This window comes from Salvelinus fontinalis, chromosome 1, assembly GCF_029448725.1.
Source record: "Salvelinus fontinalis isolate EN_2023a chromosome 1, ASM2944872v1, whole genome shotgun sequence".
Classification (NCBI taxonomy): Eukaryota; Metazoa; Chordata; class Actinopteri; order Salmoniformes; family Salmonidae; genus Salvelinus; species Salvelinus fontinalis.
The window spans coordinates 76,625,063-76,642,361 of record NC_074665.1 but is presented as its reverse complement, the minus strand read 5'-3'; the positions used below and the strand labels follow the sequence as shown (position 1 = coordinate 76,642,361).

Genomic DNA, 17,299 nt, shown 5'->3' with positions numbered 1-17,299 from the left:
GGATCTCGTCATGGTATCTCAGTACATTCAAATTGCCATTGATAAAATGCAATTGTTTTCCGTGGTCCGTAGCTTATGCCTGCCCATACCATAACCCCACCGCCACCATGGGGCACTCTGTTCACAATGTTGACATCAGCAATCCACTTGCCCACATGACACCACACTGTCAGCCATCTGCCCGGTACAGTTGAAACCGGGATTCATCTGTGAAGAGCACGCTTCTCCAGCATGCCAGTGACCAGCGAAGGTGAGTATTTGCCCACTGAAGTCGATTACGACGCCAAACTGCAGTAAAGTCATGACTCTGGTGAGGACAACGAGCACGCAGATAAGCTTCCCTGAGACATTTCTGACAGTTTGTGCAGAAATTCTTTGGTTGTGCAAATCCACATTTTCATCAGCTGTCCGGGTGGCTGATCTCAGATGATCCCGTAGGTGAAGAAGCTAGATGTGGAGGTCCTGGGTTGGCATTACACTTGGTCTGCGGTTGCGAGGCCTGTTGGAAGTACTGCCAAATTCTCTAAAACGACATTGGAGGCGGCTTATGGTAGAGAAATTAACATTCAGCTCTGGTGGACATTCCTGCAGTCAGTGTGCCAATTGCACGCTCCCTTAAAACACAATACATCTGTGGCATTATGTTGTGTGACAAAACTGCACATTTTAGAGTTTCCTTTTATTGTCCCCAGCACAAGGTGCACCTGTATAATGATCATGCTGTTTAATCAACTTCTTGATATGCCACACCTGTGAGGTGGATGAATTATCTTGGCAAAGGAGAAATTGTCACTAACATTGATGTAAACAAATTTGTGCACAACGTTTGAAAGAAATAAGCTTTTTGTGCGTATGGAACATTTCTGTAATATTTTATTTCAGCTCATGAAACATGGGACCAACACTTTACATGTTGTGTTTATATTTTTGTTCAGTATAGATCTGTACCAATGGGAAACTTCCCCCCAGAGCAGTCTGAACCATTGGTTATAATGTGGCTTTATCAGTCCCTACTGGGTCAATATAGGAAAGTACAAAAAGTTCAGAAGCAGCTGATCAATGTTTGTTGTTATGGTTACCCAGCTAACAATTCTAGGGAGAGCGAGAACATTTTTGTAATGTTATCCGTAATGTTCCCCTAACTTATGAGTGTCCAGTTTTCCATTAGTTGGGGGAACACTATGTTAGCAAAAAACTTTTTTGGCATGTTTTGGCGTTACAGTTAGGAGAGCATTCCCTTGTCAAACAGAACATATATTTTTAGGCTGTAGTTGAAATGGGCTACGTGGGAGGAAAATGAATTCTTAATTTTTTTATGTTGGGGTTGTATTTTACAATCCACATTACTTTAGACATTATACAAGCTAATGAACAGAACCCATAGAAGAAAATAACAGCATGTCTGTGCATGTCGGTTTTAAACTATTTTAGTGATAATAATGTCATGGTGTGTCCTTAACAACAACAAGTAGAACAATGATGTCAACTGTAAGAAACAGCTGGCAGGAACTTCAACAAGAAAGCAATTACAAATTCTGAACAATTCTGATCATTTTACTCTTAATTACAAGAATGAAAATTACATGATGTGAAAAGCTTCTTTATTTCATTTTTTACTATACATACAGAGATCAATGGAACACCGATGGCCATGCAACCATAGGCACCCATTCAGAAAAGCTTCATAATGTACAGTTGCTAGTGAAAGTCTACACACCCCTTTGGACGGTCTTCACATTTTGCTGCCTTAAGATTAAATCTAAAAAGGGATTACATTTTTTTTTTTATTATATCGATCTACACAACCTACTCCATGTTTTCAAAGTTAAAGAAAAATTCTAGATTATTTTCCAAATTACTAAAAAATACAAAAAAATGACAATGCATTGAGTAGGTCTTCGCACCCCAGAAGTAATACTTGGTGGAAGCACCTTTTGGCAGCCATCACAGCTGCGAATAACTTTGAATAAGATTCTACCAACCTTGCACAACACTTAGGGCAACATATTCAATTGATGTAGTTCTGTCCTTGAGCTGTTCTTGTCTATTAATATTCTGTATTATGTCATGTTTCATGCTTTGTGTGGGCCCCAGGAAGAGTAGCTGCTGCTTTTGCAACAGCTAAGGGGGATCCTAATAAAATATCCAAAATACATATATCCATTGTTTTTGTCAAAATTGCTCAAGCTCAGCAAATTTGGTTGGGAATCATTGATAGACAGCAATATTCAAATCTTGTCTCAGAGTTTTTTAAAGCAGATTTAACTGGACCAATCTGGAACACTCTACACCCTTTGGAAAGCCATTCTGGTGTCTTTGGCATTAGAATTTGTGTAATTGTCCCGCAGAAAAAACAAAACTCTATACCTGTGATGTATTGGGGTGGCAACATCATGTTATGGGTATGCTTGTCACCGGCAGGGACTAGGGAGTTTGTCAGGAGCAAAATAAATATGAAGGGAGCAAAGGCAGGGAAAAAGATAAAAGAAAACCCGCCTCAGAAAACACACCATAATGGCTTTAAAATAGGTGTTGAGTGCTCCTGAGTGGTCTAGTCTCAGTCCTGAATTAAATGTGCTTGAAAATCAGACAAGGTTTGAATATTGCCAGCAGCATACCATCCTGCATACCACTACTGGCTTGCTTCTGAAGCTAAGCAGGGTTGGTCCTGGTCAGGCCCTGGATGGGAGACCAGATGCTGCTGGAAGTGGTGTTGGAGGGCCAGTAGGAGGCACTCTTTCCTCTGGTCTAAAACTAGTTCCCAATGCCCCAGGGCAGTGATTGGGGACACTGCCCTGTGTAGGGTGCCGTCTTTCGGATGGGACGTTAAACGGGTGTCCTGACTCTCTGAGGTCATTAAAGATCCCATGGCACTTATCGTAAGAGTAGGGGTGTTAACCCCGGTGTCCTGGCTAAATTCCCAATCTGGCCCTCAAACCATCATGGTCACCTAATAATCCCCAGTTTACAATTGGCTCATTCATCCCCCTCCTCTCCCCTGTAACTATTCCCCAGGTTGTTGCTGCAAATGAGAACGTGTTCTCAGTCAACTTACCTGGTAAAATAACGGTAAAATAAAATAAATTTAAAAAAAATTGCTGTCCATTAATGATTCCCACCCAAATTTACTGAGCTTGAGAAATTTTGACAAAAACAATGGACATATGTTGCCCTAAGAGTTGTGCAAAGTTGGTAGAATCTTATTCCAAATGATTCACAGCCTTAATGGCTGCCAACAGTGTTTCCACCAAGTATCAACTCTGGGGTGTAAAGACATACGCAATCAAGACATCTTCATTTTTGTATTAATTAGAATATTGTCAATAACTTTTTCACTTTCAAAATGTAGAGTTGCGTAGATCTGTAAAAAACAAAGCTACTTACTCCCTTTTTATATTTAATTTTAAGGCAGCAAAATGTGAAGACTGTGCAAGAGGTGTGTGTTCTAACAGGCCTATAATGTGGTTACTAAATAGATTATAGACCTATCCCCCATGGAGGGACGTGTGCGTGGCATTTTCATGGTTTGGACAAACCCTTACATAATCTATGCAATTATTGCATTACACTGATGCTGTCATAATACCCTGCAATGCTGACAATTTTAATGTGGTGAAACAGTCAATTTCTCTGTCTCTCGTTCTTCTTTGAGCAGTTCCTTCCTTCCTTCCTTCCTTCCTTCCTTCAGTCCAAGAAGAAAATGTTGTTGAACTGCACAGAGCCTTTTCACTTCTTCTGTTGGGATAAGCAAGCATAACCAAGGAAACGTGAGATGAGCTCCAAAAAATCCTTAATTCTTCCATCAATCTATCTACGTTGGACATACCGTTAACTTCAATCAAATTGACATCCTTCTGGTTCAAGATGACGTACAGCTCTCTCTGGTCCGACTTCTGGCCGACCACCCAGTAGTCTGTCATTGCCTTCACAATGATCTCTTCATCAACCCTGAGGCAACATGCAAAAAAGGACATGAACATAAGGACACTATAATATACTCTACTCACAGAGAGCTGTCAAAACTAAGCCTCAGAGAGCTAACCCTAATAGGGTTGTAGTTTTGTTGTGATACATTGTTGTTGTGCTTAGTGCTTACCGGGCAGAGTCACAGTTGATGTCTCCCAGAATCTTCATGTCTGGGTGGACGGAGGTCAGAAATACGCTGGGAGTCTTCCTCATGTGGATGGTGCTCTTCTCTGCCAGGTTCATGTGGTTGAAGTAGGTGAACTTGAACTGAGGCTCCTTGTCCGGCCTGCAGCAACACAGAGGGAGAGGATGACGATAATTACAAGGATGAGAGGAGAGTCAAACGACCTCTTCACACTACTGAGTCGAGATGAGCAGAGCCAAGCAGAACTGTACTGTGCTAGCCAGCTTGCGCATCCAACAGAGTTGCTGGAACCATACTGGAAAGTCCAATATGAAAATAATATATCCTTGCCAGCACAATATGTAATGTTAAGGGTAGACGCAGCACCGCAGATATTGAGATGAGCATGATGCAAGACTTTGCAAGACTTTGTCACACAGAGTATCTGCGCAGGTTCACTTCACGTTGCTACACTTGGTAGCTATAGGACAACAACGGTAGAGAAGGTTAGTCTCGTGCTTCAACGCTCTTATATGTTTCGGAAATAGGCTGGTGGGACCCATCCTGACAAACAGAGAAGTGGCTTGTGTTAAAACTGTTATGCTGGTGAATGAAGACCCAAAAGCGACTTAACATAAACAGAGTCTTTATTCCAGTCTTAAACAAAACGGTACTCCTGGATATATCTTAGGTGACTCCTGCTCACACGCAGCATCTGATGAAGGCAAAAACACGACAGGGCGGAACAAGGACACAGAACAGCAAACATCAAACAAGGATCCGACAAGGACAGAAGCGGAAAACAGAGGGAGAAATAGGGACTCTAATCAGAGGGCAAAATAGGGGACAGGTGTGAAAGAGTAAATGAGGTAGTTAGGAGAATGAGGAACAGCTGGGAGCAGGAACGGAACGATAGAGAGAGAGAGCGAGAGAGGGAGAGAGGGAGGGGGAGAGAGAGGGATAGAAAGAGGGAAAGAACCAAATAAGACCAGCAGAGGGAAACGAATAGAAGGGAAGCACAGGGACAAGACATGATAATCAATGACAAAACATGACAAAAACAACTCAAATCAACTCAAATCAAGTTTATTTTATATAGCCCTTCGTACATCAGCTAATATCTCGAAGTGCTGTACAGAAACCCAGCCTAAAACCCCAAACAGCAAGCAATGCAGGTGTAGAAGCACGTTTGGCTGCTGAACAATCTTCCAGTCCAAATTCAATTACATCCTAATGCTCCAGATAAGGGCAAGCTCCACTTCAGTGCATGCTGTGACACTAGAGTCTAGCTGTTGTATTTATAAGGGGTGTCGTGGTAATTTCCTGTATTATTAAATGATGAGAGAGCAAACCACACACAAGTCAGAGTTATATTATAAAGTCCATCTTTAATTATATGGCCTTCACCATAGCCCTTTGACTCTCAGATCAATTCAGTGTCTATAAATGAATTCTCTGAGAGTCCTTACAAAACAATTCTTAGTATCTTTTATAGCCAAGATATACCCCTCTCAACTTACATGACGAACCACAGATCTTAGGAACAGTTCACAAAGAACCTTTTACTTTAAAGAGGAGTATCCCATAGCTAGATAGCATTAGCTATAAATTATCGTTCAGTTTGGTCTCCTAAAACGAGATTCTAATCTCGTTCTTGGTACCACTTAGTACGAAAACATTACCTCATCCAATGGCATATATCAATTGTCAATTCTAGATACTCCCATCTCAAATACACCCCCTCCTGGACAATCTCAGAAAGGGGAGTGATTCTCTAGGTCATATACCAGGTCAAGATTCATACAACATTAGAGGGGTAATACAATGATTCCAGACACTGCCATACTCCTCCCCCCAATGGGAAAAGAAGGGAGTGACTAGCGTACAGACATAGTGGAGCCCTTCTCCCTTTCTGATATTCTGCATATTCTGAAAATAAATAAAACATCTTATTTATCTATGTTACTAAACTAATTCTGATTCAGCTACGACAGTCTCTTGTGACAGACGAAGTTGGCAAGCGCACATGTGAGATTTGGTTCCGGATGCTAAGTTTAATGAGGGGTCGGTCGACTATACCTCTTTCAATATTTCGGACCGTAATCTCCATCATTGCGTGTCGAAGCAACACAGGCTGAGGAATTGGAGTGGAGGTTAGCGGCTTTGCGGATTAAAGTGACAGTACTGACCCTGATATCCTGTGTCTGACGTTGTACTGTTCACACATGTCTGAGGCCAGCAGGGTGAGCTGAGGACCCACCAGGCCATCCAGCTGCTCACAGAACTCCCTCGTCAGCTCCACCGACGCTGGGAGAGAATATGACCATACAGTTAGAATTAGTAGAATGGATTTAGGAACTTTAGGTTTTTTATTTTCAGTCCACATAATATTTTGCCAATAATTTGCCATTGCTATATTCACAAGAACAGCAGACTAAGAAAATGTAATAAGCATCAGCCCAGATGTGTAGAAGGGGGGGGGGGGGGGGGTGATCAAACTATATGAGAAGATACTCGCCACTGATCATAAAACAAACTGCTGCACTCATCGCCTGAAATAAAGCAGACAATGTGCCGTTTGAATATAATAGGTCTAGAGAAAGGAATACTATAATTTAGAACTTATCAAATATATTGGATTTAGAAATAATTTAAGGACGCCATTTGAGAGACCAGAGAACAAAGCCGTCTATTCCCAACAAGAGGTCAACTTGGGTCAAACCCTCCCTCTGTCCTTCAGTTATGAAATAATACCAAATTACCAAATTGTCTGCCAAACAAATAATGGGTTGCGAGTACTACCAATCCGGCTCTCATTAAAACATTAAAAAAAGCCTCTTTGGGTGATTTCCATAATTAATGCGACCGGGTTCCTACGAACCAGCGGGATTCAAGATCACAGTTCCCTTCTCCTTAGTTGCATCCCAAATAATCCCCCTTTTTTTTTTTACCAGAGCCCTCCACTACTTTTGACTAGAGCCCTAAGGGACGCAGACATCTCCTCACCTTATAAACGATCAGATGCAGGTCCTCATAATTGTCCTCTGTGTTGACGAATATTCTGGGAAGCGGAATTTGGCCTCTGGGTCTTTGAGGTTAGCAGGTCCTTTGCATACTGTATGACTGTGTGGGTTTGCATACTGTATGACTGTGTGGGTTTGCATACTGTATGACTGTGTGGGTTTGCATACTGTATGACTGTGTGGGTTTGCATACTGTATGACTGTGTGGGTTTGCATACTGTATGACTGTGTGGGTTTGCATACTGTATGACTGTGTGGGTTTGCATACTGTATGACTGTGTGGGTTTGCATACTGTATGACTGTGTGTGTTTGCATACTGTATGACTGTGTGGGTTTGCATACTGTATGACTGTGGGGTTTGCATACTGTATGACTGTGGGGTTTGCATACTGTATGACTGTGGGGTTTGCATACTGTATGACTGTGGGGTTTGCATACTGTATGACTGTGGGGTTTGCATACTGTGTGTGTACGTACGTACTGTATGTGCGTGCGACCCTTCCATCATTTACACTTTAACAGTTCTCCCCTGCCCTTGGGGCTTTTGCTGGATAATCTCTTTGTTAAATGATCCTCTCTCTCTGTGTATTCCAGGAGTCAGCCCGAGCTTGGCGTGTCCAATTCCCCTCGCAGTCACAAGTCACACCGGCGGCAGCACACTCTCAGGGGTCATCCCCCCCACCTCCTCCTCTAACAACGGCTCTATTTCAATGCTTTGAAAATGCATTTATATGAAGTGCTTGTATTGTCTTCCTTGTGCCTCTACTTATTTTTACATAAAATGTTGTCTGTGTGTGTTTGACTACTTTCTGCCAAACTACTTGCCCTAAAGGGATAACCTCTTAGTTCTTCCTATTCTTTCAGATCATTTATTCTCTTCCCTTCTATGAGGTAATCGCTGATCTGACCACAGGATAGGTGAAAGCCATGTTGTGGAACCCATTCTTTCATCTATACAACTGTGTTGAATCAGTATAGTGGAACCCATTCTTCCATCATTACAGCTGTGTTGAATCAGTATAGTGGAACCCATTCTTTCATCTATACAGTTGTGTTGAATCAGTATACTGTAGTGGAACCCATTCTTTCATCATTACAGCTGTGTTGAATCAGTGATTGGAAGGGACGCAGGAAGGGTGCACTTTTACAGTATTCATACAGAGCCCAGGGCTTTTCTCAGACACTGTTGTACAGGCCCACCTCTGGGATTTGGGCTAAACTGAGGAGCGCCTCTGCAAATGACACTATATATACAAAAGTATGTGGACACCCCGTCAAATTAGTGGATTCGGCTATTTCAGTCACAACCGTTGCTGACAGGTGTATAAAATCGAGCACACAGCCATGCAATCTCCATATGTAACGTCCTTCGTCGGGCGAAAGAGAGGAGGACCAAGATGCAGCGTGGTGAGTATTCATTTTAATAGAATACTTGAAAAAACAAAAAACAACAAACAAACAAACGACGACGACGACGACGAAACAGTCCCGTAAGGTGAACACAGAAACACAGTAACAGGAACAATCACCCACAACCCACAATACAAAACAGGCTACATAAATATGGTTCCCAATCAGAGACAACAACTAACACCTGCCTCTGATTGAGAACCATATCAGGCCAACACATAGAAATAGACAAACTAGACATACAACATAGAATGCCCACTCAGATCACACCCTGACCAAACAAAACATAGAAACTTACAAAGCAAACTATGGTCAGGGCGTGACACCATAGACAAACATTGGCAGTAGAATGGCCTTACTGAAGAGCTCAGTGACTTTCAACGTGGCACCGTCATACTGCCACTTTTCCAATAAGTCAACTCATCAAATTTCTGCCTTGCTAAAGCTGCCCCTAGTCAACTTTAAGTGATGTTACTTTGAAGTGGAAACGTCTAGGAGCAACAACGGCTCATCCAAGAATTGGTAGGCCACACAAGCTCACAGAACAGGACCACCGAGTGCTGAAGCGCGCAGTGCATAAAAATCATATGTCCTCAGTTGCAACACTCACTACCGAGTTCCAAACTGCCTCTGGGAGCAACGTCAGCACAACTGTTCGTTGGGAGCTTCATGAAATGGGTTTCCATGGCCGAGCAGCTGCACACAAGCCTTTGATCAACATGTGCAATGCCAAACGTCGGCTGGAGTGGTGTAAAACTCGCCGCCATTGGACTCTGGAGCAGTGGAACCGCGTTCTCTGTAGTGATGAATCACGCTTCACCATCAGGCAGTCCAACGGACGAATCTGGGTTTGGCGGATGCCAGGAGAACACTACCTGCCCGAATGCATAGTGCCAACTGTAAAGTTTGTTGGAGGAGGACTAATGGTTTGGAGCTGTTTTTCATGGTTCGGGCTAGGGCTCTTGGTTCTAGTGAAGGGGAATGTTAACGCTACAGCATACAATGACATTCTAGACAATGATTCTGTACTACCAACTTTGTGGCAACATTTTGGGGAAGGCCCTTTCCTGTTTCAGTATGACAATGTGCACAAAGCGAGGTCCATACAGAAATGTTTTGTCGAGATTGGTGTGGAATAACTTGACTGTCCTGCACAGAGCCCTGACCTCAAAGCCATCGAACACATGAACACCTTTGGGATGAATTGGAACACCGACTGCGAGCTAGGCCTAATCGTCTAACGTCAGTGCCGACCTCACTAATGCTTGTGACTGAATGGAAGAAAGTCCCCACAGTAATGTTCCAACATCTAGTGGAAAGCCTTCCCAGAAGAGTGGAGGCTGTTATAGCAGCAAAGGGGGGGACCAACTCCATATTAATGCCCATGATTTTGGCATGAGATGTTCGACAAGCAGGTGTCCACATACTTTTGGTCGCGTAGTTTATCTCTTCCTCTCAAGCACAGAGGGCTCTAGGGTGGACTAGGCTAGACCGGGACTCTTAAACAGCTTAGCTCTCCTTCCCTCTCTTTGTTAAGTGTGATCCCAGAGTCAATCCCCTCCTTTGTGTCTGTGTGTGGGATGGTAGAGAGCTGCAAATCTCATTATTGTTAGTGGGGTAAGACCACGCTGTGTTGTAACACTGATCAGTAATCCTCCATGTTGTCAAACAATCAGACTGGATATTACGCCTGCCTGGCCACCAACGCACTTTAATTACAACCTAATGCTACAACAATAACACTTTCCAAGCAAAACGGAAAAAAAATACCCCACCCCCATTGTGCCATCATGTTTGATTGATTTCACTTGATAATCTAAAACAATATGGTTCTTCCTTCACTACGTTGACCTAACAATATAGTTCTTCCATCACCACGTTGACCTAACAATATAGTTCTTCCATCACTACGTTGACCTAACAATATAGTTCTTCCATCACTACGTTGACCTAACAATATAGTTCTTCCATCACTACGTTGACCTAACAATATAGTTCTTCCATCACTACGTTGACCTAACAATATAGTTCTTCCATCACTACGTTGACCTAACAATATAGTTCTTCCATCACTACGTTGACCTAACAATATAGTTCTTCCATCACTACGTTGACCTAACAATATAGTTCTTCCATCACTACGTTGACCTAACAATATAGTTCTTCCATCACTACGTTGACCTAACAATATAGTTCTTCCATCACTACGTTGACCTAACAATATAGTTCTTCCATCACTACGTTGACCTAACAATATAGTTCTTCCATCACTACGTTGACCTAACAATATAGTTCTTCCATCACTAAGTTGACCTAACAATATAGTTCTTCCATCACTAAGTTGACCTAACAATATAGTTCTTCCATCACTACGTTGACCTAACAATATAGTTCTTCCATCACTACGTTGACCTAACAATATAGTTCTTCCATCACTACGTTGACCTAACAATATAGTTCTTCCATCACTACGTTGACCTAACAATATAGTTCTTCCATCACTACGTTGACCTAACAATATAGTTCTTCCATCACTACGTTGACCTAACAATATAGTTCTTCCATCACTACGTTGACCTAACAATATAGTTCTTCCATCACTAAGTTGACCTAACAATATAGTTCTTCCATCACTAAGTTGACCTAACAATATAGTTCTTCCATCACTACGTTGACCTAACAATATAGTTCTTCCATCACTACGTTGACCTAACAATATAGTTCTTCCATCACTACGTTGACCTAACAATATAGTTCTTCCATCACTAAGTTGACCTAACAATATAGTTCTTCCATCACTACGTTGACCTAACAATATAGTTCTTCCATCACTACGTTGACCTAACAATATAGTTCTTCCATCACTACGTTGACCTAACAATATAGTTATTCCATCACTACGTTGACCTAAAAATATAGTTCTTCCATCACTACGTTGACCTAACAATATACACTGCTCAAAAAAAAAAGGGAACACTTAAACAACACAATGTAACTCCAAGTCAATCACACTTCTGTGAAATCAAACTGTCCACTTAGGAAGCAACACTGATTGACAATAAATTTCACATGCTGTTGTACAAATGGAATAGACAAAATGTGGAAATTATAGGCAATTAGCAAGACACCCCCAATAAAGGAGTGATTCTGCAGGTGGTGATCACAGACCACTTCTCAGTTCCTATGCTTCCTGGCTGATGTTTTGGTCACTTTTGAATGCTGGCGGTGCTTTCACTCTAGTGGTAGCATGAGACGGAGTCTACAACCCACACAAGTGGCTCAGGTAGCGCAGCTCATCCAGGATGGCACATCAATGCGAGCTGTGGCAAGAAGGTTTGCTGTGTCTGTCAGCGTAGTGTCCAGAGCATGGAGGCGCTACCAGGAGACAGGCCAGTACATCAGGAGACGTGGAGGAGGCCGTAGGAGGGCAAAAACCCAGCAGCAGGACCGCTACCTCCGCCTTTGTGCAAGGAGGAGCACTGCCAGAGCCCTGCAAAATGACCTCCAGCAGGCCACAAATGTGCATGTGTCAGCATATGGTCTCACAAGGGGAGGGAGAGTGGGTGGAGAAGAGAGATGGTGGAGAGAAAGAGAAAACCTGCTTTAATATAACTTAACAAATCATTATCAACATTGTCTGAAGCCTGTGGGGTAACAATGGGTGTTCAACTAATTGTGCCTGTTACAATACATTCTTCAGTCAAATATACTGTTTAGGTTTTCAACTGCCAAGTTTACACGTTCACTATTACTGTGAAACGTATTGTCCAGGAAGTTGTCTAAAAGTAGTTGAATTTGTTGTTGCCTAATTGTTTTTGGTAGGTTTCTACACTACTTTCCTTCCATCTATAACATTTCTTAATATTATGCAGTTCCTTTGGCTTTGATGCCTCATGGTTGAGTATTGCTCTTGTCACGTTCTGACCTTTATTTCCTTTGTTTTGTCTTTATTTAGTATGGTCAGGGCGTGAATTGGGGTGGGCAGTCTATGTGTGATTTTCTATGTTGGGGTTTTGAGTTCGGCCTGGTATGGTTCTCAATCAGAGGCAGCTGTCAATCATTGTCCCTGATTGAGAATCATACTTAGGTAGCCTGGGTTTCACGTTTGGTTGGTGGGTGTTTGTTTCCGTGTGTGTGTTTGTTGCCACACGGTACTGTTTTGGTTTCGTTCATGTTCACATTTATTGTTTTGTATTTCATAGTGTTCAGTTTATGTTTTAAAATAAACGCTATGGACACTTACCACGCTGCACATTGGTCCTCCGATCCTTCAAACTTCTCTTCCTCATCTGAGGAGGAGGACAGCCGTTACAGCTCTGTTCAAGTAGAATGTGATTTTGCTGTGATCTGATAGGGTGTCAGTGGTCTGACTGTAAATTATCTAAGAGACCCCCTCACACACACACACACACACACACACACACACACACACACACACACACACACACACACACACACACACACACACACACACACACACACACACACCACACACACACACACACCACACACACACACACACACACACACACACACACACACACACACACACACACACACACACACCTCTGGTTCGGAGTGTCTGGGGATCAGTGACGTCGTCAGGTACTTGTACAGGATCCGCATGTCATCCTGCTCCAAACCACTCCTGCATGGGGATAACAAAAAAAGGGGACACAACTTAGTTAGCATCAAACATTTCCTGTTCCTGTTCGCAGTCTGTTCAGGAATATTGATAAACTAAGCCCATCATCTCCAGGCCCAATGCTATCAAAACTGCTCAAATTCTTTGATTAGCAATCAATCAAATCATTACGATAATTATATTAACATTCACATAATCTCCTGATTAGATATCAGGTCAGACTGAGTTAAAAGTGAGAGACATGTCAGAATTACAGAGTTACTGTAATCAGATTACGGTATGTATTTAAAGTCTCTGTGCCTCCCAGCCCCAACCGTAATGGGATGAGGAGTGTTGGAGGGATGCCCGGCACTGCTGCCAGGCTCCCCCACACCTTACAGTGTTAAAGGGCTGCCTGGAGGCACCAAGGGCTAGATCAGGGCTCTAGCACGCACACCAGGATGGGAAGCCCAATAAGCTCTCTCCTCCCCTCCCTGGCTTTGGCATGGTGGGGAGGCCTGAAAAAGAGCCTACTAGATACAGAGCCTGGCCAGTTGAATGGTGGAGCAGCCTGTGTCTCAAGATCATGGGAGAATACAATTCAGAGCTTATGTTTTTCCAACCAGTTCTGTTAGCTTCATTCCTACCCATGCATTTGCAAATTGTAGGCTAAATTTGGTTTCTACATGTGGGCAGGTGTTTAAGACCAAAGTACAGCAGACCACCCCCACACATCCTACACACGATCTGGTTCCCCCAACTGTACCATATGAGCTGGTTGTTGTAGAGGAAAGCTGAGCATTTGATCAGGCTGAGGCTCCCCTCCACTCTGTTGACAAATGACTATATCTTCAGGTAGGTCATCTCTACCAGGGGGAAAAAGGTGATTCCCCCCGAAGACGTCCAGCAGGTCACGGGACTGCAGGTGCAGCGTCTGCAGGTACTGGAGGAGACCAGGGATAGGGGACAGTTATACACGCAGTCTGAATGGACAATGGAAGGTGAATAGAAAGACATGTATCCGTTTGGTTAATAGCCATTTAATAGCCTTCAGAGAAACTTGGGGAAGGTGAGGTGTTAGCATAGAAAGCAACGTTATACGCACATCCCATTGTGCTCAGATTTCAGATCTGAGAAACCTCATTGAGAAACACAAAAGGCCTGCAAACGGTATGCTGGACAATACAATGATCCCATTTCCAGCTTCAATAGCAACAATTTTTCTGTCCAAGGTGGATCTCTGTTAGGTCAAAGCTGGAGATATTAGTTTACCTACATAGTGCATACATTGCTGTTCCCAAAGACAAGAGGACGCTCTCTCGAATTGCTAGAACAGTGACATTCAACCTGGGATACAATACGGACACCACATGCCTTCTGTGTCTTTAGGTTACATAATGGAAGGGGAAGCCCTTCATACAATTAGGGAGAGCTGGGGGTTTCCTCTGATTGACTAGGTATGAATAATGAAGACAGGTCATGAAGTAAATGGGCTGGGCCTGTAGTATGGTGGAAGCTTTGACCAGCTCTCCTTGAGGAAGGCACTATTTCTGAGCAGGGATAATTAGTGGGGGAGGCCATATTTGAAGACTGTCATCTGATCCTGCATTTAGTCACTGGAAACTCAATACAAGATCAACCCTTCTGGTGACGGCTAGTAGCACCCTGTCTGTCAAGCAGGCAGCCTGGCCTGGCCACCACCATCAGACTGTTAGCAAAGTGGATAGTATTTACGCATTGTAGCTTACAACACCGGATGCTAATGTTTTCACAGTAAAAACAGGGCAGCGTAGGCTGGGTTTAGATGGTACGAGGTAGACGGCAAACAGGATGTCATTGTTTTCAATTTCAGCACAACAGTAAATGCGATGAATGCCGTCAGTCGCCATGGTAGACGGGAATCGCCACCAGAGTTAAAATATTTCGACTTTTGCCGTAACGTTGTTTTCTACCGGATGTTGATTTGCACTATTTGTTTACTGAAATCACCACAGCAACGCATTCCGTCGTGCTGGCTTGGTTTTTGCCGTCACCCTCTTTCTTGCTTTCTTGTCCCGCTATGTTAACTGGTATAACGGTTTTACGTCCCTTGTCTAAACGCAGCATAAAAGGTAGGCCTTACTAAGTATGAGTCAATGTGTGTCAAATATATGTTATAAATACAAAGATAATAAAGAATCCAGCATTGAAATAGCAGTGCCCTACTCCTGGCAAAACAATTGAGAAAACACATGCTTGGCCGATTTCAGTTAAACCATGCAATCAAGCTACAATTCTCAAAGTATATAGTCACACGTGTAAAACAAATGTTCTGCATCCAATAAGACATGACAAATCACCTCCACCTAGTGCCCCCCATCATAATGCATATACAGTTACCAGTCAAACGTTTGGACACACCTACTCCAAGGGTTTTTCTGTATTTTTTACTATTTTCTACATTGTACAATAATAGTGAAGACATCAACACTATGAAATAACACATATGGAATCATGTAGTAACCAAAAAAAGTGTTACAAAATCAAAATATATTTTATATTTGAGATTCTTCAAAGTAGCCACCCTTTGTCTTGATGAAAGCTTTGCACACTTTTCTACAATGTAGAACCGTTGACTGGTACTGTAGATGCAGAGAAGCATTTACTATGTTGTGTTTGTTGTTTACCCTGTAGAAGAACGTTTCGAGCTTCTGCATGAGCAGCTCCACCCCACCTGCTTCCATTGCTCATGGGAAGGTAGTGCATTTTTCCCCTGATTTACATTCGCTCTTCTGCTCGTATTTTCCCTATAAACAACGGCTGGACTTACTTTTGATATTACCCTAATTAATTTTAGAAACGTTTGTAAAGGTTTGATATGGTGTAGCTATTATTAAGCTTTAGCTACTGCAGACCTATTAATGTAGGCAGTGTGGCACTCCAACTGAATCTGACAGTTGAATTTGATGTGAGGAAGACTGTTTCAGGCCTACCAGAGTTACTTCTATAATCTAACAATATAATGCTTATCTTTATACAAAATATTCAGATAGAGATTTTACAAATTACCCTCCTTCTGTACATCTATATCTGTATAGCAGACGCAGTAGCATTATTACACAAAGAAATGCATGTCGGTGTCGTAGCATGCCACCGGTTTATCTCTATCTCTGGGGTTAGGCCTAAGCTTCTATTCATTTTATATAGGCTACATATACAAAAGTATGTGGACACCCCTTAAAAGTAGTGGATTTGTCTATTTCAGCCACACCCATTGCTGACAGGTGTGTAAAATCAAGCACACGGACATGCAATCTTCATAGACAAACATTGGAAGTAGAATGGCCTTACTGAAGAGCTCAGTGACTTTGAACGTGGCTCCGTCATAGGATGCCACCTTTCCAACAAGTCAATTCGTTACATTTCTGCTCTGCTAGAGCTTCCCCGGTCAACTATAAGTGCTGTTATTGTGAAGTGGAAACATATAGGAGCAACAACGGCTCAGCCGCAAAGTGGTAGACCACACAAGCTCACAAAACAGAACCGCGAGTGCTGAAGCGCCTAGCACGTAAAAATCGTCTGTTCTTAGTTGTAACACTCACTCCCGAGTTCCAAACTGCCTCTGGAAGCAACGTCAGCACAAAAACTGCTTCATGAAAGCTTCATGAAATGGGCTTCATGAAATGGGTTTCCATGGCCGAGCAGCCCCACGCACACAAGCCTAAGATCAGCATGTGCAATGCCAACCGTCGGCTGGAGTGGTGTAAAGTTCACCGCCATTGGACTCTGGAGCAGTGGAAACGCGTTCTCTGGAGTGATGAATCACGCTTCACCATCTGGCAGTCCAACGGATAAAATTGGGTTTGGCGGATGTCAGGAAAACGCTACCTTCCCAAATGCAAAGTTCCAACTGTAAAGTTTGGTGGAGGAGCAATAATGGCCCCTTAGTTTCAGTGAAGGGAAACCTTAACGCTACAGCATACAATGACATTCTAGACAATTTTGTGCTTTCAATACATACATACTTTTATTAATAAATGAACATTATACAGTGGACACCTAAGCATATAGGCTTTTGCATGCAATGACCTGATACATTTAGTGCTCAAATCACTGACAGCTGAACCATGAGATGGGCAATTATTGTTTTAGGATAGTATTTACATTTGTGT

The 17,299-nt window shown here is 42.7% G+C and overlaps 1 pseudogene; it reads right to left on the bottom strand.

The window, feature by feature from the left end:
* Window positions 1–869: 869 nt before the first annotated feature.
* Window positions 870–15,871, bottom strand: LOC129823441 (vacuolar fusion protein CCZ1 homolog; annotated as a pseudogene).
* Between the last annotated feature and the right edge of the window lie 1,428 nt (window positions 15,872–17,299).